The sequence below is a fragment of the Macrobrachium nipponense genome, chromosome 34 (genome assembly GCF_015104395.2).
Source record: "Macrobrachium nipponense isolate FS-2020 chromosome 34, ASM1510439v2, whole genome shotgun sequence".
NCBI classification, from domain to species: Eukaryota; Metazoa; Arthropoda; class Malacostraca; order Decapoda; family Palaemonidae; genus Macrobrachium; species Macrobrachium nipponense.
Genome location: NC_061095.1, coordinates 14765331 through 14785561, shown reverse-complemented (window position 1 = coordinate 14785561; position 20231 = coordinate 14765331). Strand labels below are relative to the sequence as shown.

Here is a 20231-nt window from a genome sequence, read left to right as displayed (position 1 = left end):
AAAATCGCCTTAGTGTATGGGCGTAACTGAAACAAGATTTATAAGTATATAAAGCAATTCTTTTTAAATATTCATCATCTCTGGTATGTGTGGTTGGTGGGGAGTATAGTAGGAAGGTCCGTAGTACCTGAGACTTGACCGGAACGGTGTCAAGGGCGTTCCATCCTCGGTAAGAGGGCAGCCTATAATATAAGCACGTGGGGCTTTCTGGTATTCGATACCGCTGCTACGATGTCGTCGTGGCGTAGTGCAGGATTGGCTCCTACGCAGTTATAATTAATCTCGCGAGTTCTTACAAAGGTTCGTAGTCATTGTTAATAGTTTTATAACTTATATCAGTAAAGAACGTTGTCAGAAAATTTGCACAATCGCTTTATACAATTGGTTATTATCATTATTTCCACCCATTTTCCTGGCCTCTATTTTTTTCTTAACCTTGGATTATAGATGGTTTCTTCAGCGAAGTGCAGATATAAAGTTCATATAAAATTATCAACAGTTTCTTTAGCGCAGTGCAGATAAATTTCTTATTGTTGTACGAAGTTCGTTAACTTTAAACTGAACTAGTAGGAAATCAGAAAATATAAAATGTGACTATTCATAATGACTTCTGCTTTAATTTGAAAATTGGAGAGGCTTTACAAAAACAATCTTAGTTTAAGATTCAACTATCTGTCAGATAAGAGTGAATGACATCTCTCACAGATGTCTGTGGCGCTTCTGTTAGTGTGGGGTATCTTATATCTCTTAATTTTTGAAGTTTGTTGAAGTATGTCAAATCGTTCAGATTTCATGCGATCATCGAGATTTTCAAGCTATCAGCAAGTTATTTAAAGCCCAAGTAGATGTTTAGCTTGGTCGGCTCAAGTATATACGGCTTCTGTGACGTCATGGTGGTTGACTCAGAACACACACACACACACACACCTAGTGGCTTTCTTGTTATTGATGACATGCAAGAATGAAGAATCAGTGAGACTTAGGAACGTTTCAGGTTGGTAGGTTGACAGCGTTGAATCATTTTAATTCTGAAGTCAAACAATGTAGTCAATACCCACTTGCTTAAGTTTTGTTCAATTGACGCTGTTAATAGTGAATTTGGTCATGAATATTTATTCCTAATCGTCCATGAAGTGTCAGGGTAATCTGGAAGTCTTTCAAGATACCTCTGGCGTTAGATTTGTACTAAACGCTGACGTTGGTTCCATTCATATTCTGACGTGCGTGCAAGCGGAGTAAAACGATTTTATTTTTGGTTTTCGCGAAGTTTGTCAGCTTCTTAATGCTCCCGTGTTTAAAGAAAGCTAATTGAAGTTTTTCTTCAACAAAACTTAACGTTGTATAGGTTAGAGGAGATATTTGGAGTTTTGATATAAGAATTTTTACCCTCTTGCACCCCCTTATACTTTATATTAATTCTTACGGACCAGTGGTAATTAACCTTTTCTTCCTAATGGAACCGAATTCAAAGCAATTATCTCCATACTTGCCTTGCAAGGTCCCTCCAGCGCGTTATGTGCCCTTCAGTCTGACTCAGCGTGGGAAGACACTAACCCATCCACCTGTCACTTGAGAAAGCACTAGGTCATAGAATTCTTGCAACATCCCTAAGGAATTCAAGAGGTTTTTTTATGTTATTTTGCCGATTGTCTCTCTTTATTTCCTTCTGCTCATGGTGTCTTTGTGTTCTGTAGAATCTTGCTTTTGGAAGTCATGACGGTATATAAGTTAGTTAAATGAAGAATGTGGGTCTTTTCAGAGTGCCGGAGATTTTTTTTTCTGGTGTTGGAGAATTTTGTTAAATAACTGATAGTCAGTGACTATGCAAAAATCAGTTTTTAAGTTTCTAGTTTTTTTTTTAAGGGAGGGCGGAGGGGGGGATTAACTCACTATTCGGCAAAATGGGGTGGCAAGTCTCCCCCCCCCCCTCCCCTCCCAAGAAGAAAAAATGTCACGATTGTTAAGGTTGCTTTGGTAAATGGAGTACCGTTTAGCATGGTACGTTTGTCACATAAATTTTACTAAGTTATGCTATATGGCGGCCTGTTAAATTTCAGTTAACAGCTCGCCAGAGTTAAAAATTAACGTGCCGGGCTGTGTGATTTTTCTGAATCATCTTCCCTGACTTTCAGCTCATTAAGACCTGACTGGACTGTCATTAATACCTTTAATCTCCTTGCATGACTGTCATGAATGCCTTTTGATTTTGTATCGGTTATCATTAAAATCTCTGTAAATGCCTTCCAGATCATAGATCGTATATGACTTAAGTTCAGAATTTCAGTCCGCATAATATTCTGAAAGTAATGTCCGTATTAGAAACTTGAAAAATCCCAGAGGTTTCCTTGGATCTGAGACACGCTCAGTAGTTAACGGCGAAGTCAACAACTTGCTAATGAGCTCCACCTTGTACGTGAAAAGTAAAAGTGCGCGCACGTGAAACTCTGTGCTATGAAATGGGCCAGGTTCCGGTATTAGTGTTTGGGAATATCTCTCTCTCTCTCTCTCTCTCTCGTTCCTCCCCTCCCTCTTCCCTCTCTCTCTCTCTCTCTCTCTCTCTCTCTCTCTCATATGATGCTTGATATGCTCATGTAACTATGCAATTTGAACTTTTTAGTCCATAAGAAATTCTGATTATTTAAAAAAAAAAAACAAAGTTCGTCACGAGTTGATGATTTATTAACGTCATGGGAGCGAGGAAGAGTTAATTACCGATAAAACGAGAACGGCCTGCAGATGGCCGATTGGAGTAACTGGAGTGGAAACTGTTGTCTTAAAGAAAGCTGATTTCTTTAGTCGTGTAAAAATGCTGGACCGTTTTTTTCCCTCGAGATGTATTTCTTTTTTAACTTTCGGATTTTTAACTCTCTAATTTAGCATGAAATAGTATTTGACCCTTTATATATATATATATTTAATATTTAATATATATATATATTATATATATATTAATATATATATATAATATATATAATATATATAATATATAATTATAATAATATATATTTATAATAATATAATATAATAATAATATATATATATATTAATAATTATATATATATATAATATTATAATAATATTATAATATATTAATAATATATATATATATATTATATATATAATAATAATTATATAATATATATATATAATATTATATATATATATAATAATAAATATATATAAATATATAATAATTAATATTATAAATATTTTTTTATATATATAATATATAATATATATATATATATATAAATATAATTAATATAGATTATATAATATAATAATATATATAATATATATATTATATATTAATATATAATATATATATAATATTATAATATATATATTATTATATATATATAATTATATATATATATATATTAAATATTAATTATAATTATAAATATTATATATATATATATATATATATATAATATATTATATATTAATAATTATAAAATATTATATAATATAAATAAATTAATTAATATAATAATATAATTATTAATATAATAATAATACTAATAAATATATATTATATATATATATTATATAATATAATAAATAATAATATAATATATATATAATATATAAATATATATAATATATAATATATTATTATATATTAATTATAATATATTTTATAAAAATATATATAAAATAATATATATATATAAATATATATAATAATATAATTGATATATATATTATATATATATATTATAATATAATATTATATAATATATATATATATATATATAATATATATATATATATAATTAAATATAATATATATATATATTATATATATTATATATATATATATTATATATATATAGATTTATTATATTAATTATATATATATATAATATAATTAATATTATATAATCTATAATATATATATATAATATATATATTATTATATATATAATTATATATATAATATATTATATATATATTTATTTATATATATATATATTATATATATATATATTTTATTTTATTAATATATATATAATATATATATATATATATATATTATTGTTTTATTATATATATATATATATATATATATTATATATTATTATTATAATATATATAATCTATATATAATATTTATTTATTATATATATAATATATATATTATATATATATTTATATATTTATATTATATATATCTATATAATATATTCTATATATATAATTATATATAGTTAATATTATAGATAATGGACAACTTTTTGTATGTGGACAAGTAAAGTTTTATTTTTTGACAGTTGCCAGTGACTAAAGATCCATGGAATATAATAATAATAATAATAAAAAGCTCAGTGCCTGTGGCAACCACTTATGTTAATGCTCACTTGGCGAGTAGCGAACATTTTCTTAAGCCTAAAATGGATTTTTAACGTTTTCGTTTTAAAAATGTCAAGCACTTTTAGTTGCTGAGCTCTCAAACTTGGCAATTGGTCTCGTCAGTGTTAAGTGTTCTTTGCTTTCCCTGTCGCAAATGTATATCTCATTTTGTCACTCTCGCCTTAGGGTTGGGGATGAAAAATGACTTAAGTGAAAAAAAAGTGAAAACTATGCCGCACTGCTGCCTGTAATTACAAAAGAAAGCTTGCGTTTGGGTGTGGGAGGGGTTTGGGATCTTTTGTTGTGGTTTGTGTGGGATTGGGAATACATTCCGACTATTGTGAGATTTACTTTCCCTGGAAATAAAAACTGTTCAATGTACGATTCTCATAATGGAAAGGAGGAATCCTGTGGTTTTGATATTTTCATTGTGGCTTCCCACAGCCATATAACGAGTATTCAACAGTTTATGAAGGGGCTTCAGCCTTCGTGCAATACCGTTTGATCAACCCAGCTAATATTTTTTTAAACTTTTTAGTTCTTAGTCTGTCAAACAAACTTAAGATCGCATGTTGACAGACATGATAAAATATGGGCTTGCAGAACTTGGTCAAGTGAAAATTTTCGAAAGTATAACACATTTAATTTATAGTTTCATTGGAAACTTTTTCCATGAAAACATAAATGACTTTTTTTTTTTTTTTTTTTTTTTTTTTTTAACCTGCCTTGCTAAACCTGAATCCTCCTTGGGTTTGCGCGACACGTGGTCGGTAAAGGGTATTTACAAGGTCAGCGGTCACTTTCCTGACCTAATCATAAACCATCCTAGCTGCTTTAGGAACAATCGCGCTTAAGCTGTCATTGTGAGAGGACAGTACGGAAAGCCAAAGTGTAAACAATACCATAGACAAGGGATTAACGCCAGGGTAAAGATTTAAATGGCTAATTAGATCTGCGCTGATTTTTCTCTTTCTCCTGGCCACAACCTGCCGATCTTGGCGCGCGTATTTTCGACAGCTTTATAGGGGATTTTAGAATTTTACAAGTAAACACAAACTTCCACTACAGTTCCTTTCCTCATCTTAGGCCGGGTTATTTTTGACAGATATAAGCTGTTGAAATAGATCAACGAAACAAAACTTACGTCCATCAGAGGTTAGATATAAATGGCGGGTGTGCGTGAGGAAGCCATACTGATGCCCACTGGTTTCTCTGTAGCTTCTTCCTTGTTTTCCAGTTGACCTCGATCGGTGCTTTTGTTGTTCCAAGCAAAACAGTTTCCACATGGTGAAGAAACTCGTGTTTATCGTATCCATGTACAGAATGTGTAAAGATTACGTTCAATATTAAGAACTTTGTAATTTTAGTATAGCAAGTGTTTAATAGAGGAAAAAGTAACACACACTGAGATCGTAAGGTTATTGAAACTGTAACATCTGTAATAATGTAACTAGTTTAATCCTGTAGGAAAGTTGCCTTAAAATAAAAAAAAGTTTCAGGAATAACCATTATTGAAGGATTGCTGAAGTTGTTTCACTTGCGACTGCAGGAATTATTATTTTTGTCGGTTGAATAACTTAAAATATTAAAAGACCGGGTGTGATCACATAAGTAAATCAAACCAACTCTGTAATCGTAATTGGTTTCTAGTCCTGTTGAAGTTGAAAGTAATTGTACCATAAATTAGTTGAATAGTTTATAGAACTTATAGGATGGTTGTTGGAGAGGGGAGGGGTGGCTGTAGAAAACAATTGTGGGTGGATAATTCATTTGATAGGTAATTATGAAACGTGAAACTTGGTCAAAACAAAGTATACCTTAAAGGAAATAGTCACAACAGCACATTCATTGGTAACTAGTAAGAAAAAATTCCACCCTTGCCATATCTCTGGAAACCAAGGAATGCCTATGTGAGCGGATATACTTATTCGATTATCCTGCATGAGATAATCCTACATTTTCGTCTTATCTCCCAGCATTTTTCAGGTTTCTCTCTCTCTCTCTCTCTCTCTCTCTCTCTCTCTCTCTCTCTCTCTCTCTCTCTCGCAACCGATCTTATAGGAATTATTCGCTCTGTGAAATATATTGAAGTATAGTGAAATTCTATATGTAGCGAAAAATTTTTTTTTGTGGATTTTAAACTTCTTAATATGGTTTAGTGATTATAAATATTAACATAATAAAGAGACTTTAAACTAGATTGTACAATATTTAAGGTACACCTCGTAATCATCTTGGCTAATGCAGTGGCAAAGAAATGCTAGATTACTTGTGTTTTTCAATCTGCCGGATATGAAGAATTTAAGATATTAAGTTCTCATTGATTCGTGGTTCCATTATACGGGGCTAAACAATAGTATTTATCTCAGTCGATTTTCTGCGTGGCTTTTTTCACGCCAGTCGTCCTAATTAGGTGGCCTCATAACCATTCCTATTCACTTCTCGTCAGAACGGTGGTGTATGATCTCCCCCTCCTTTCCCTTCCACCTCAAGAGAGCCACTTCCACACATTGTTACCTTTTACCAAGGCGACCTTGACTCTGTGGCAGCCTAGGTTACCAACCTTACCACCCACTATTACCTTAGTCACTTCCACCTCATCACTACTAACATTCCCCTTCACTCAACCCACCCGGCCCCCCTCAACCTCTCACCTCCTCAGCCTTTTACCATCACCACTAAAACCCCACGTTCCTCGTGCCCTTCTCACGACATATTCTAAAGCCGACATTCTGTAAGGGTTACAGATTTAGAAGTCTCTTTTGGCATGAAATAAATTTTCTTTATAAATAACAAACTTGATTATTGGCATGACCTCGAAACAACGCAGGGGACGTTGCGACTTGTCAGATGACCTTAGCAGACTCACACACTGTCCCGAGAGAGAGAGAGAGAGAGAGAGAGAGAGAGAGAGAGAGAGAGAGAGAGGTGGCCCTCGAGTTTCAGCAACGACAAAAGGGGGGGTGGTGGACGAGGGAGGGAGGGAGGGGAGGAGTGTCGTGGGAGGCGGGATGAGTAAAAGAGTTGAGTGAAGGTCTTGGCGTGTTGTTGGTGCCCAATCTATTGTAGGAGTTGAGGAGTGGGAGTTGTTTATCCATTTCGGTAACGAGACTGCCCATAGTCAGAAATGTGGCCCGGCTGCGTTAACGCTTGTGAACATATACTGTTTATTATTGTAACACCTTATTATTTTTACTGTAGGAAAACTTAAAGTATTTGTTTTTATATAATACGACAAAAATGTTGTATTTATTTTTATATAATACGACAAAAATGTTTCGAAAACAGTTCAGCTCACCCCTCCATTGCAATTGTGAAAATGAAGGCTGTCCTCAGCTTCTATATCTAAACCAGGAATGCATCGACAAGTTTTCAGCCTAATGTTCAGTAGCATATGAAAGGTTTCTCAGATGGCTAGACGTCATTGCTTATTCTGGTTGGGCCTAAGACGAGAGAGGAACGTTGGATGTGTCCTAAATCTTGTCAGAATTGTTTTCTTCCTAATCACTCGTAAAGTTATTCTTACGATCCTGCAGCCACTTAGATAAACAATGTGTGCACTTATCTCACTCTACGGTTATTTCAGCTATGAAAGCTTTATGACCCCCCCCTCCCCCCTTCAGTGGCGTTTGTTAGCGAAGCTTTACTTTTCCAAGGCAGTTCTAATTTTGCAGTTCAACTGAAGCATTGCTGGGTATTTCTTCCATCCTTATGGAATCTTACTTTACGACAACGTTTTAGTTTTACAACACACACACACACACTATATATATATATATATATATATATATATATATATATATATATATATATATATAATAGTATATATATATAATTAATGAATTAAGCCAGGGAGAGTAGTTATCACGTACCAAACTCTGTAAGGAATCTATATATATTTCGTTCTTTACTTGAATAAAAACAAAAGAAAAACCTATTCAGTTTTCCTATTTAATAAGTAGGATCTGCAGTTCATTGTTAATAATAGTAGCAAAGTGAGCTGAGGGTTTACGATCGTATTTGGAGCCTTAAAAAGAGTTCAAGTGTTGCTGTGATAACCGCTAACCGCCATCAGTTTGATAAGAAGACTCCTTTCCATTAGAAGGGACCATTGTGCTCGCTGGCATCATGGTATCGTTTGATGTGAGCCAGGAAGTCCTTGAGGTAAAAAGGCCCTTATTGGTTGTGCGGCATTCAGCGCTGGATGAAATGATTGTTTCCATTTTGAGAGTTGGCAGAGATAAATTTCGAGTTAATCTTATAGTTAACTTTGGTTTTCATTTCAACTATTGACTTTTACATCCTTATTCACTTCCAAGATTTATTTCGGAGCAGTGTGATGTCAAGAGAAAGCAGGGGACAGTGTTGCTTAAGCTTAATGACATTTGCTTTGTAAAAGGACGGAGAGAGAGAGAGAGAGAGAGAGAGAGAGAGAGAGAGAGAGAACCTCGTATCAAATGCTGAATGACCGTATACTATTACAAGAGTGCTTCCGGGGTTTTGAGTTAGTCTTGAAGAAGACTTGTTTCCGGCCACCACTTTACAGATTTACCCTCACTGTCTTCTTGTCTCTTGTTAAGTGGCGGCAAATCTACATTTTCTTTTGAAGTCTTAAGGAAATTAGCCCCGTTTGGAATTTGAGTGGGAGGAGGATACTTATTCAACCATTAATAATAGTGTGGGGGGGGGGATTATTTTGCTTGGGAAACTTGCTGAACAAAGTCTCTCTCTCTTCTGTATGTGTGTGACGTTGGTTAAAAGTTAAATAACTCTTCGTGTACGCCATTTGCCTGAATATCTTAATGTGGCAGATGGCTTGTGTTCGCAGTGGTATGATAATGTTATATCAAAAGTTAAGTGTGTGTGTGTGTATATATATATATATATATATATATATATATATATATATACGATCTATTATATATATATATATATATATATATATATATATAGTTTAAGATATATATATATATATATATATGATTATATATATATATATATATATATAATATATATATATATATATATATGATATATATATGAGATATATATATTAACATATATTATTATATATATAATATATATATATATATATATATATATATATATATATATATATAATATATATAAATATATATATCATATATATTATATATAAATTATATATTAATATAAATAAATATAGATAGATTAAAGATATATAAAATATATTAATATATTATATTATGTATTAATATTATAGAATATATATATATATAGTATATATATATATATATATATATATACTATATTCTATATATAGATATATATATATATTATATATAAATATATATATATACTATATATGAATTATTATTTAAATACATATACTATCTAATCCTATTATATAATATACCTCTATATTATATACTATATATATATATATATTATATGATTAATATATTATATTATATATATATCTATATATATTATATTATAATATATAATAATATTTTATAAATTTTAATATTATATATACCTTCAGCAGATTGAACGGGTTTTTTGGATATTAATACTACCCTCTCTTCCTCTGTTGCTTTACTGCTGTAAGGAGCCTGTCCGGACTTGAGAAACTTTTATATTATATATACAGAACCTGTGTTCTTATTGAATCTGCCTATAAAATATCTAAAGGTTAAAGTATGGTTCTTTTAGAAATTATTTAGTTTAATGTAGTCATTAGTTTTATTCAGTGTGATACTTTAGTTGAGGGTTCAGCAAATTTACAGTATAATGCTACAAACACACTTGAAAAAAGAAAGGGGGTTTCGACCATTATGTGCCTGTTAAATGGGGGACTGAGTCAGCAAATTGCCATGACCAACTTTCTCAGTGTGCAGTTTGTGGAAATTCTAAAATGTAAGGATTACTTAGTAGACATTGATTTCAAATTGATTGTCGGTTATGAAATGAATTTTATTTGGGATGGATATTGAATTCGGAATTTTAATTTATATGGTGGTTTTCAATCATTTTAAAATCTCTTGTTCCGCTGAGTGTAGAATTGTTATGCTCTAGGGCTTCATGGTTGTCGATTGTAGGCAGTGTAGAGTGGTCTAGAATTTGTACTGAATATTAGATTGGGGCAATTTGTGTTTTAGTTGCGAAGTATAAAGATGATGATTAGGGTTTTCCTAAACTTCCACTGTGGCAGAACAGCTGACAATGGATTCACCATCACTTATGTACACAATTGCTGCTTCCTGGTGGTAAATCTGTCGCCAGAGAAAGTGGTGCATGTGGTGTGTGGAGAGATCCCTTCCCCCCAAGCTGGATGTGCAATGGTGTTGGTAAGAAAGCTAAGCGAAGAGTAATTGGTGTTAGGGATACGTGTGTGTGTGTGTGTGTGTGTCATTATTATTTCTGTGTGAATCCTTTTGGAGTAAAGGGAGTATGGCATACGTGAATCTTATATAAGCTAAAAATTATATGCATTTAGTTTGAAAAAGGCATAAAGAAAAGTGATCTTGATACCATAAGAAACTTCCCATTTTGTGCCACTTAAAAGTAATTCCTTTGACATTAGCTTTTCATAACTGCCGTTTTGAGTGAGTTGTCGATAGATGTTTTTCTGAAGAAACTTTCCCCCTTGAGTAGAAAAGTCATTAGTAGTTCAAATAATTTTTTTTAATATAGTTTGAAATGCCTAAAATCAAGAGAGCTTGAGCTTTAAAAGTTTAGAGCCGTAAAATTTCTAACTTTATTCCTCTTTATTGGTATTTAGATTGCAGACTTTTCACAACTTTTATAATTAGTAGGTACTAAGAAATTTGTGATTTTGTATGTATCCATCTCTTTCTGTATTTTGACAGTTCTCTCTTATATTTCAGGTTCTAGTTTGCTTGACCTCTGGAGTCTTGGAAGATTATATTTCTCTGAAACGAGTCGAACAGAGTAAGTGGACCTTCGACGCATCGAGGTGACGTCAAAACGTCAAATGAACTTCAGTGAGCGAACAAGAGCGAAAAACTGATTGTAGTGGGTCTACGTGTATGGTATAATATGTAATGATTTGTTTATTTCTTAATTGGGTTAGGTTCATAGTGACGATTTGTAAGACTGGCCATACATCTCGACATCATAATCATTCCACACGAACTGTTTCCATCACTAAGAGCAGACATTAGGTGAAACTTTTTATTTTTTTATCTGCATGGCAGATAAAAAGTTCACATTGTGAATGCTCCCCCCGTCTTCATTTCTCTTCTTTTCCCTGTTATCGCCTCTCCCAACTCCACGTAGGAGAAGAAGTGAGGAATTTCCCTGAACGTCCTCCCTCCTTTGTATTGTACATATGGTGGTTATACTTAGACAGCATATTCATGATGACGGAAATTTGCTTCATTTAACACCAGCTCATGATAGAAGTAGATTTTCGTATGGTGCTTTTTGTTTTTCTGTCCAACTTCGAAACATCAGTTTCGTCATCGTTTCAGCTGTCCTCTGTAGGTTTTGAAATCTTACATTGTGTAAGGTGTTAGATGCGATAGTACTTAATTTCAACTTGGTGATGGAGAATAGTTTCATAACACTATTAACAGGCCAATGCAAGTTCGAATATGGGCGTCCTTTCTTTGTTGTTGACAGTTTATATACAGAGACGATTGTTGGCCAGAGGCAACCTTGGGTTGAAGATTACACATAAATAAGGCTTGTAGGCTTGATTTATTTTCTGTTCACTCCTATTTATTTAAGAGAAAGAAGGAAAGGCAGGCACGGTAGGCATTTTTTGGGCGAGTGACTGACGAGGTGAGAAAAAAATCTAGTACCTGAACCTTTTCACCCTGGCGAGCAAAACCAGCTGTGTCACAAAGCTAGGCTCACTGTAAGGCTAACAGATGTCAATGTCTTTATATCTACCTGTACGTGTGAAAGATGTACGTAGAATACATAATTTAGTCATGCATATAAATCTTGTCTGGCAAGGGATAGGTAGAAAGTACTAGCTTCGGCAATGGTATGTATATCTTTTTTAAAAAGTCCACGGGCTTAACTTGCCCATTTCACGAAGGTACAAAGTTGTAGGAGTGTGTGAGTTTGCTGCTGCAAATGTCTCTTTTTGTAGCCATCCAGTTCATTGATCAACATTAGCTCTAAATAAACATTTCGACCATTTTATTCATGCGATGTATAGACTTAAGTCAATCTTGTATAACTGTTGAATGAAAGTTAAATACTAGTGGTGTGGTGTGGATCAGATGTTTTAAAAAATGTTGCAGTTATATTCCTCTAAATGTGATAATAAAACCTTTACTGTGGATGAAGCTAGTGCATAGTTAGTAGTTACTACAAAAATCGTTTGTGTTGCGATACCTGTATAGGTCTTGATTTCTCTCAGCGGGACTACATATTAATTAGAAGGAAAGCGTCAAGGAGTGTGAATAATAATAACTCCCAGAGTTAAAATAGCAAGCATAAATAGTCTGCTTTCTTAGTGATATACTATAATGATTAAATATAATTAAATACTAAAAATGCTATTTTGGAATTCACTTTTTCGAAGTATTTTTCTATCTGCACAAATGATGGTGGGTCGGTGGGCATGACATCTTTATAGATGCTGTAATAATTTCATTCAGTGGTTCGTTGTTGCTAAAGTGAGTGATTCGTTAAATAATTTCACCTTTATTTAAAGGAAAGAAGAAACATACTGTACTGTATTTAGTTTTCCCTACTCCCATGCGTTGATAGAAAATGCAGTGCGTCCAAATGAGGGGGAACTACATCATATTATAGCTGTACAATTGGTATAGGCTTGCACCATTTCTGTGATAACCTTTGTGGGTCGATTTTCTTTGAAAAGTCGCTTTTTTTTCATGTGTAGCAATTCGATGGATGTAATGTTCCAAGTTCCGCAGTTGCAAATTTTTGTCTCGTTCAAAGTTCCGCAGTTGCAATTTTTCCTAACTTAAACGAGTACAACAAAAATACCATTAAAGAAGGCAGCCCCTTTTACTACTAGTATCGTTGAAGATTTCATGCTCGATGTCCCGCATGCCCCCATGCAAAACGCCAGAATGCAATCTCCTCGCAAGGAGGATGCGAAGGTCGAGGATGAGAGTGGAATGAGTATACTTGTAAATCCTCTTATATAACAACGGCCGTAACAATCGAAGTAAGCTTTCATAAAACACGAGTAAGTCTTCTCTCGGCCCTTATTTCATGTCTTAGAACTTCACTATCGATGTGACTTGATGCTTCCCTCTCGTCCTTGTCGTTTGCATCTTTGTGAAGCGAGGTAATGGCATATACGTACTTTTCGTTTATTTTATTTTTCAGTCATTTTTAAGCCTAATGGTGTTGCTTTAGGAGACTATGGGACACTAGAAATGAATAAGTGTGTCCCAGTGAAATGACAGTGAAGTTTAAGTAGTTTGTGTACGGAGAGAAAAGCATTTTTTCCCCGCTCCAAACGGTTACCTTAACCTCGCCTGTCGAATGAATTTGGGAAGAAAATAGGCACACTACTGAGCACTTGTGGTATCACCTTAGCAAAGTGATTGCAAAACATTAGATATTTAAACTTTTTAATATTACATATACATTCAGTAGAACTTTTATTCTTTAGTGCTCTACTCGAAAAGAAATAGGCTCCTGTCTCCCCACAGTATAAGCTTACAAGGATTTCCAAGAGTAGCGGTTGGTATAGTGAGGGAGCGAAGCAGTATAGTTACCACCGTAGGAGTTTGGTACTTATCAGTACCCCCATTTTCTTTTATATATTTTTTTTGTAAGCTTCCGTCACATGTTTTGTAGATCTCAAACAAGAATCGATATATTGGATTGTTTCCTCAATATCGTAATGGGTTTCTTGTAATTCATTTTTATTCATCTCGCCTTCATTTCATTCAAAACCATATCATTTTTATACTGTTGGAACTTATATCAGTGTGTTCCATTGATAAATGCAGTTAAGCACTTTTTCATCTTATTTTTATATGGATTTCAGTTTTTAAAATTATCTTCAGCCTTTCAAACTTAACTGGTGCCTCAACAGCCAGACGACTAAGGAATATGTATATTTTTTTCTATGAATTATTTTCTTCAGATGTGTTACCTGTGGGTTTCTTTTTCTTGAAGTGTTTTGTTTACAGGTAAATATTATATCGGCATCAGGGTTATTTTTTCTTTTTTTAGGATTCTTAAATTTTACTTTTTCTGGCTGAACTGCAGTCAGGCCTGTAGGCATCAGTATTATTAAAAGTGTAAATATCATTCGTGGTGTCGATTAAGCTGCACGAAAATGGTTAAATATGAAATTTGTAGATTGTTGATTTTCTTAAATTTGCAGAATGGAAAACTTTTGAAATTGATGTATTGATTTCGAAAAAAGTCATGTCTTAAGAACTGAAGACGTGCGAGTTCAATGAAGTATATTGTACAAAGAAGTGGAACCACAGGGTGTATAGTAAAGAGGAAATATATATGTAATTATATATATACATTGTAAATATATAACAATAGAAAATAACAACTTTTTATGCAGCCAGGGCAGACAATGATTATTTTTGAGTATATTAAGGCCAAACAATTAAATGAAAAAATAAAAAAAAAATATCATCCTTCCATTCTGTTTATATACACGTACACGTATATTTGATGCTGTTTTCCTAGAATATAAAACGCCAGTTATTGTTGGTGTGCTGTGTTCTCGGCAATGGCTGTTAGGGTAGGGTATTTTATTTATTTGTTAAATATACTCAACCTTATGGTTTTGCTCATGTTTCATAATTAGCTTTTTCCAGAATTTATATCTAATTGCCTTTCTTTTGAGTGCAGATGTGATGCATAATGTAACTTTATAAAATAGGGACCAAAAAGTTTGAAAAGCTTTTATTACTTTTTTGTTCTTTTTTATCAAACGTCATTTGGCATGCCTTAAAAATGTTTAGTTCAGTGTTCAGCAGGTTGATTGATGAATGAAGGTGCCACACAAATTGCCAAGTGAAAATCCCATTACCTTGTTCTTTTCCCTGATGTGTACCAGGAGTGAAGTACATTTAGCTTGATCTTATCTGGTGATGTCATCAGTTGTATAAGTCGACCAAAGGTAGAAGTCGAGACTATTAAATGGTTCTTTTTAACACTTCAGAAGAAGCTCAGTGACTCAGAGAATCTGAATGTAGTTCTCCTGGAACATGAATAGGGAAAAGGATAGGAATCACTGGTATATATAAGGATCATCATGTAAAAACTAGGGCTGCTACAGAATTTTGAAGCAAGGTTTCCAATATTATGCAAAGATGACGGAGCATTAATGTGTGGTGAGGGCATGAGTCATAGAATGTGTAATCTTCACTTGTGTACATATGTAAAATTAACACTTTTACACTTAATTGTTTACACTGTTCAATTAAGCATACTCTCACCACACACTCCGACTGAAGACCCTCTGTGGAATATCTTGTTGTCCTCATCTACTACTACTACAATTTAAACGTCTTAGATGATAGTTCACTTTCCTTTTGGAAGGTTGTTGCATGCCATTGACAGGATTTTACTGTTAAATGTGAACCCTATAATAGGTTTTGCACAATCGCCCTAATAAGCTTCAGAAGGTTCAAAATGGGCGATGTTGGATTTCTTAGATATACTGTATACTGTATGCTGTATATACCGTATGTATAGGCAAGCAACTGCCCTTCCCTGTCTCCAGTGCCAACCATCAGTAGTAGTGGCAGTAGCAGGCCGTGGCAGCACGAGTTAAAGCAGGCCTGTGGTGACAGGTATTTGTGGGTCATTTAAATATATATACATGTGTGTGGATTTAGTTATGTTCCTGAAGAGGGGATTTCTGAATCTGTCAATTTATTTAAGAGTCCCTCTATGTCAAGAGATAATTGTATTGAATAAAGAAGTTTGTCTAGTACTGCTGTAGTAGAGAGTGGAGGAGGAGTAAGCTGAAACCCACTTCTTACCTGGCTGAGTGCCATTGCTGCTCACTGTTCTGAACAGTCTGCCATGATGTGTTGATTTCTGCCATACATCAGAAGACAAATTGTCTAGCTTGGATGAGACTGCTTTTAAATGAGGCTCCCAGTAAATCTCTTTGTTTCCATGCTGTCTATCAGTTTTGACAGTTTTTCCTTATGCAAGTTAGGTCTGGGATTGAAAAGTTGTAATGGCTGTTACATTTTAAAAGTGAATTATATTATATAATGAAAGTATATTAATTATAATAATGCTGGTGTGTCAAATCTATTCTTAAAAGCCTTACTGTTGATTATTATTATCTGGTATGTGAAGTCTGAAGTTCAAGCTGGACAGGTGTCTTAATCTCAGGATGTTCAAATTTCTCACCATAACCATCTTGTATTCTGGATATAAATGCTATGTAAAACTGTTAGTATAATGTAAAAAAAAATGCTTTAAAATCATAAATACAAAAAAGTTAGAAAATTACATTGCTCTATTTTTGCTTTACTTGAGGGCATATAGGGTATTAGAAAATCCTGTATGTGTTTTGATGGGGATGTAATGATGACATACATGAGGCTGTCAGGTTCAAGTAAACACACGCCATTTTTTTTTATTATGAAATGAAGCTTTTACCTGTGATTTTTACAACTGTATCATTATTATGAAGAAAAAGGTTGTGTTTCCTAAGCTCGCTTTAGTTTGATGTGATCATTTATTTCGAGAACTGTTTTGGTGAAGTAATTCACTCTCTTGTATAAGTGCCAGTGGATTGCTATGCAAAATCCATAAGCATTATACCAAAAGTCAATCCACTTATTTTTGTGTGTTTACCCCAGACTCAACAACTGACAGCCATATATTATACGGTAACAAAAAAACAAAGATCCAATAAAAATCATAAAATGTTTAAATGTTTTATTTTCCTGGTCTTCAGGTATAAGGTAGCAATTAAAGGTGTTTATGCTCAAATGGAGTCAGTGCAACTCTTACAGAACACTTTAATCACATAAGAGGTATTAATACGGTCACCCAGTGGTGGTATGATGTTAAGGAGTTAAAAAGTATTAGTCTACTGCCATACATTCTGAAATAGTGAACAATCTTGACACTAATACCGTTGAACAAAAATGGCATGATAAAAAAAGAGAAAATGTTACTTAATCTGAGAACGTCCCACAAATACAGTACAATGCATGGTTTCTCTCAAAAAGATTTAGTTTTAAAAAATCTTGAAGGAATACCGGAAAAATCCCAAGCTAAGCAAGACTGAAGTTTCTATATCAAACAGTTTGGCTATAAACTGATGAAGTGACATTTTCAGGTAAATGCAGAGACAAACAAATTACTGTTATCAGAGGCAGCTTGCTGCAAGCTAAACTAATATAACGAGAATCCAAAACAAGTAAACTTGTGTGATGAGGGTACAAATCAATTAAAGAATGCAGACTGGCATTCAAGACACTGGTGGAATCGGATGTACAAAGTACAATAGAATATAAAAAACATTTGACAAAGATCTTACTAACAACAGGGAGGCATATGTCAAGGCCAATGATTTTCAATATAGAAACCTCACTATAATCAAAATAGTATATGCAATTAACTAAGTACTTTGTCAGTTACGCTTCTTAAAAAAAAATTAATAAAAGCATTAGACAATCGGCTGGAGATTCATCAGAGTAGCTGACCAAGGTACAGATGGACAAGAAAAAAAAATTTCCTTTTAAGTATCATATTCAGACCGATTCATGAAAGATAGACAACTTAGGCACGTTACTTATCAAAGGTAAAGTACCAAATACAGAAACAAGCAAATCAAGTGAACTTAGTACTGCTGCCCATTAAATCAGCAAGTCTGTTTATTACAATAGTGAGGGCGAACCGAAAGGGAATCCTTGGAAAATGCTATTGGGGGTGTTAGGCTGGAGACTTGCAATATTTAAAGATGAAGAAGAAGAACAGATTCAAACTAGACCACCTACAGTAAAAATAAAAAAGGTAACAATGAAAAAGCTATGTATCCGGTAGAAGTAAAATAAATGCTGCAAGAGTATAGTGGGGAATTCGCTCTAAAGTACATATGAAATGTAGTACACATGTTCAGGACAGCAAGGTACACGGTGCTCGATTTGATGAAAATTCTAAGAGACTGCGGGGAAATAGGGGACTTGACAACTTTGGAGACATAATTCAAAGACTTTGGTGACTTTCAAACCTCAAAAGGAAAGCTTTTCAAAAACCAAAGAATTAGGAGAAAGTTTAATACAGGCATTTTCATAGCTTGAACATTAAAATCAAGTCTAACTATACGCCGTTCTTAGTGGGGAGTAACATCGTGCTTTTGCCGAGACTAGCTGAACGGCCTGACAAAAGGGATAAGGTTAAACTAATGATGCAAACATATTGAAAAAAAAAAAATTAAACTCACGTACAGAAGCCTTTCGACAGGTCCACACTTGACTCTATTGACTTTTCGAGTGGAAAGTGCACATACAAACAAGAATCTCTTTGCCTTTATGCCTGCACCAAGAGAGAAAGGGGGGAAGGGAATTTTCTTCTTTGAAACGGCAGTTACTATGCATGGGACGAAGAAATCCTGGGAAAGGCATCGAAAATACATAATCATTTTTAAGGAAAACTGAAGGACTGCTAAATGCCAGTATGTATGAAACGGAGGGCCGATCAAGTGTAGATTAAAGTTCAGTAAGAGCCAAATAAAAATTAAGAATTACTAATGAAATAGGCACACCTTGATTTCATATCTGCAAAGAGACAGAAATCTTAATATGAATATGTTAGGCAAATGTGAGAAAGAGAGACGTTAGAATACGGGTCTTAAGCAACATTCTATGAAGGAAAATACAACGTTTTGTACCCCTAGGGTGGTGAACAACCGTGTCCATGAATGGGAGAGATGAAATTTAACCTGTCTACTCTTATAGGTATGAAAGGGGTTGAGGAAGTGAGCTCGACCAAACTTATACGTAACAATAACCTAGAAAGGGATACGGAGCCTATATGAACAAAGCATTAAGTTACTTGGGTTCCCTCAACAGCAATTTAGCATTCATATGTGCGTAACATTTAAGCTGGAGACATAAATTTTATAAAGACATTGGTCTAGTGTAAATTTTAATTTAATTATTTTACTATATGGATGCTAAGTTGCGATGAAGGCAGATGATGCAACTGTAGTTTATGGAATAAATATGTGATCACAAGATGAAACGACAGTACAAGACAGAAGTTGTCGTTGCCAAAAATTCTCTGCCACTTACCCTACTCTTAAACAACGACGAAGGATAAATAGAGGTGTTCTGCGTGAACCTATGAAACTTACTCGTTCATATTTTATCATACTTGAAAATGCAGTTGTTGAAAATCATGGCACTTTGACAGGTTACTGGAAATCCAGAGTCGCTAGAAGCATTCCTGGAAAAATGTCAGAACTTTTAATTTCAATTCAGTGAAATGGAAAAACTTAAGACACTTCAGAAATTCAAATGAAGCACAAAGGGTTTAAAAAGGGTTCTGATTTTTTAAAATATCAGCGAATCGCTAGCCAACACCTAATACCGTAAAAAAAAAAAAAAAAAAGGCCCGCAGCTGTATAAACCTTAGTGATTAGGGAACTGGGGTGTGGGTGAGCTGTAGCATCCTACAGACATAGTGACGTCACTTTTGAATCTGATACTTTTTCAATATGGCCCTCTTATCCTAAATTAAAAATCTACGCCATTACTGATGAAATATTTTATCAACATATTTTACGGTTACCTCCCTGAACTTGCCAATGGCAATAAACCCCGTGAATTTGTTCTTAATTTTGTGAAAATTCTTGGTGAACTGCCAACAACTTACATGGAAGTGAAACTGCGCTCCATTTATGAAGTACTATTTGAAAAGTCTCTAAGAAG

General features: G+C 33.6%; 1 protein-coding gene across 5 annotated transcripts in view; it reads left to right on the top strand.

Annotated features, from left to right (window-relative positions):
- The window catches only part of LOC135207926 (terminal nucleotidyltransferase 5C-like), a 775982-nt gene extending 758757 nt beyond the window's left edge, over window positions 1-17225 (top strand). For all 5 annotated transcript variants that reach the window (XM_064239879.1, XM_064239878.1, XM_064239881.1 and 2 more), the window contains one exon: window positions 11226-17225. The gene's annotated coding sequence lies outside the window, so the exon portion shown is untranslated. The remainder of the gene's footprint in view (window positions 1-11225) is intronic.
- Window positions 17226-20231: the final 3006 nt, after the last annotated feature.